The sequence below is a fragment of the Silene latifolia genome, chromosome Y, assembly GCF_048544455.1.
Source record: "Silene latifolia isolate original U9 population chromosome Y, ASM4854445v1, whole genome shotgun sequence".
Lineage (NCBI taxonomy): Eukaryota > Viridiplantae > Streptophyta > Magnoliopsida > Caryophyllales > Caryophyllaceae > Silene > Silene latifolia.
Genome location: NC_133538.1, coordinates 177,287,725 through 177,291,629, shown reverse-complemented (window position 1 = coordinate 177,291,629; position 3,905 = coordinate 177,287,725). Strand labels below are relative to the sequence as shown.

At 33.7% G+C, this 3,905-nt stretch overlaps 1 long non-coding RNA gene across 1 annotated transcript; it reads left to right on the top strand.

The window, feature by feature from the left end:
- The first annotated feature begins 950 nt into the window (after positions 1–950).
- Positions 951–2,097, top strand: LOC141626561 (uncharacterized). Its single transcript, XR_012536149.1, has 4 exons — positions 951–979; positions 1,136–1,219; positions 1,319–1,360; positions 2,070–2,097. It is a non-coding gene; the product is annotated as an uncharacterized LOC141626561 (long non-coding RNA).
- Positions 2,098–3,905: the final 1,808 nt, after the last annotated feature.

Below are 3,905 nucleotides of genomic sequence, written 5' to 3'. Positions count from 1 at the left end.
ATTGGTTTAGGCTTGAGGAACCTAGCTCTGATACCACTTTGTAACACCCTCATTTATCCAAGAGCCTTAACAAGGCATTCCTAGATAACTAGAACTTTACCATCTCAGTTTCCTCCTGAGGCAGTGAATACAAAGATAACAAACCAAAGTACTTTAATTTATTAAATATAATGAATGGTTTTATTACAACTTAACTGAAACTGAATTAATAGTACTAATTACAATACTGCACCGGAAATATATGAGACTAAACATAATATAAATATAACTAGGGGATACTAAACTCCTCGGATCCAAGCTCACATGTCCCAATGCTCCTAGCTAAACAATTACCTGTTATTTTAATCTGCTCCTCATTTAACCAGAAATATTAAATGGTTCATTACAGGACGCCATAAATTAAAGCAGGCAACAATTTTATTTTGACAACAAAAGCAAACACGTCAACTAAATTTGATACGTGTTGTTTCGAAGTCAAAATTAAATTTATATTAACTCACTAACTCTACCAAATAGATAGGGTAAGTCAGGGTCGAACCCATAGGGACTGAAGTTACTATCTCAAATTAATTATATATATATATATAAATATATAAATATATAAATATATAAATATATAAATATATATATATATATATATATATATATATATATATATATATATAGAGAGAGAGAGAGAGAGAGAGAGAGAGAGAGAGAGAGAGAAAAGAGATCAACCCATGCATGCTACTGTTGTGTCCATCAGTCTGTCATCATTTCCCTCCTCATTTTCCACATAATTCAAAACAACTTGCGGTTTTTTTTTCCCTTTATTTCCTGTCATTTCGTCTTCCTTTTTCTTTCTTCACATTGCTGATAACTCAATTTTCATCACTACCAATTATTTTAAACTCAACAGACGCCATTTTCATCACTACCAAATCACTACCAATTAATTCCAACTCGCCTGAAAACTCGCCTGTCTCCATTTTTTTATAAGGTATTTTTTCCATTCCTTATTTAGTGATTTGTACTTTGTTTTTTGTTAATTATTGTCTTTGTTAAACTATCATAAAAAGAGTTCATTTGATTTTTCAATTTTCAATTATGGGTTTGCTGATGTTGATTTGTTCAATTGTTAATTATGGTTGTGCAGATCAAATACGAGTTCATTTGATAATTAACAATGGTTTTTGCCAAGAAAAATGCCAAGAAAACTTCCAAGAAATCTGAATCAAAGGTAAAAAATCTCGTCTTGTTGGTATAACTCTTATAGAATGATGTATAACTTCAATTAAATATATGCATAATTTTAATCCCAATTGTTTCTCATCTACAGATGGATGTTGTAGAAAGTATTGACAAGGGACTTGATATCCAGGTTAAAAGTTTTGACTTTTATTTATCAGCAGTCAGTCATTGTATAACTCTTTCTACGTTTTGAATAACTTTAGTACTCAATATGTATAACTCTGGTTACTAGATGTATAACTCTGGTTACTAGATGTATAACTCTTCTGATTCTGTGACCAACTCTTCTTTCATAATGTAAAACTCTAATTGTTATATGTATAACTCTACTTCTATTTAGTTTCTATGCCTAGAGTTATACAATATATGCCTAGAGTTATACATTTTATACCTGGAGTTATACAATATATACCTAGAGTTATATAGTATATGCCTAGAATTATACAATATATACTTTGGAGTTATACATTAGATGCCTGGAGTTATACCTAGAGTTATACCTGGAGTTATTCCTAGAGTTATACATTATACTGTATATGCTTACAGTTATACATTTTATGGCTAGAGTTATACATTCTATGGCTAGAGTTATACATTATATAACTTTAGTTTTCAGAATGTCTAACTTTTGTTATTATATGTATAACTCTACTGTTATTCTGTATAGCTAACTTTCCTGATTATCTCTTCTTTTGAATGAGGAAAGAATTTTGGATTTTAATTGAAAAGAAGAGATGACAAACCATTCAAAATTCTTTTTTATATAACTCTTATAGAATTATGTATAACTTCAACTAAATATATGCATAATCTGAATCCCTATTGTTTGTCACCTACAGATGGATGATGTACCAAGTACTGACAAGGAGTTGATTCCAAGGTTAAAAGTTTAACTTTTGTTATAACTGCAGTCATTTGTTGTATAACTCTGATTACATGTTGAATAACTTCTACTGTCATAATATATAACTGGAGTTATACAATATATTCGTAGAGTTGTACATTTTATACCTGGAGTTATACAATATATGCCTAGAGTTATACAGTATATGCCTAAAGTTATACAGTATATACTTGGAGTTATACATTTTATTAATAGAGTTATACATTCTATGGCTAGAGTTACACATTATATAACTATAGTTTCAGATTGTCTAACTTTTGTTATTATATGTATAACTCTCTTTGTTATTGTCTGTATACCTCTCCGATTATCTCTTCTTTTTAATGGTGAAAAGAATTTTGGATTTTCTGTAAATTTGATTTTATAGAATTTTGGTTATACATAATCTGAATCCCTATTGTTTGTCACCTACAGATGGATGATGTACCAAATGCGAGAAGGGACTTGATTCCAAGGTTCAAAGTTTGACTTTTTTATAAGCTGAGTCATTTGTTGTATAACTCGATTACATTTTGAATAACCTGCTTTGTCGAGAATGTATAACTCTTGATATTTTCGACTAACTCTACTATCGAATGTATAACTTTACTTATATTTTGTATAACTCTGACTATTTATTGTATAACTTTAATTCACAGTATGTCTATTTCTTTGTTGCAAATATCTCTAATTGCAACTACAGTATGTCTAATTTTGTGTGTTGTCCTTGTTTCTCCCCAGATGGTTGAGGCCAAGCCAAGGGTAAAGAGGGTGCATGAAATCATGGTTTCGTGTCGACCTCAAAGGCTTGTCTCTCTCATTGAAAAGCTTAATAAGGATCAGGTGTCCGTTGTTAAGAAAATTGGGTTTGGTGGCCTTTTGGAGCTTAAGATTAGCAGCTTCCCACTTGTACACGTTCGCCTATTCTTGGAGTCCTTCTCTGATGGGTCATATCTGTTCAGGGCTTCTTGGAAGAAGGAGTTTATGATCAGTAAGCATGACGTGCATGACTGTTTTTTGATACCTTTTGGACCCAACCGTCTCCCGTTGGTACCTACTGGTTCACAGAAGGGGTCCAACGATCCCGAAAATAAGAAGCTGAAGGACAAATGGCGGCAAGCTTACAGGGTGGAGAAAACAAATAGTTCAATAAGTTTAGGGAAAGTTCACAAGGAACTTATGGAGTACGAGGAGGCGGATGATCATTTTTGCCGGCTATTTGTTTTGTTCTCTATGTCTTCATTCCTCGCACCTACCCCAAACAACGGGATAGATTTGAAGCTTTTAAGGGCTGTAGAAGACCCTAAAGCCATTCCGCATTTTGACTGGTGCTCTTATATTTTGGAAATTATGGTGAAAGCGGGGACAGACTGTAAAAAGGGTTTAACGATGTTGGGTGGCTGTATCCCCTTCCTCATGATAAGCTACTTTCAGCGATATGATTACAAGGGTAGGCCGTACCTCCACGATCTACCTTTGATTAAGCATTGGGATGAAACTTCGCTTGTAGATAGGGTAAAATTTGAGGTGGCTCAAGGGGGATTGGGTACTTTAACTTTGTCTAAGACCAGGTATCCGAGGTGCCTTCAAGATCCCTCTTATATTAGGAGTTTCGACAGTATCAGCCTCAGCGACCCTCGTGAACCCAAACTACTGTTGCTATCAGCCCCCTCACCCCCTCTCTCCTGCTCAACTTCTGAGAAGAAGTTCATTCAGATCGAACTACCACCAGGTGTCGAGGATGACCAGGAATTAAAAGCTAGGGCTGTCGATGTAAGTTCAAACTATTATA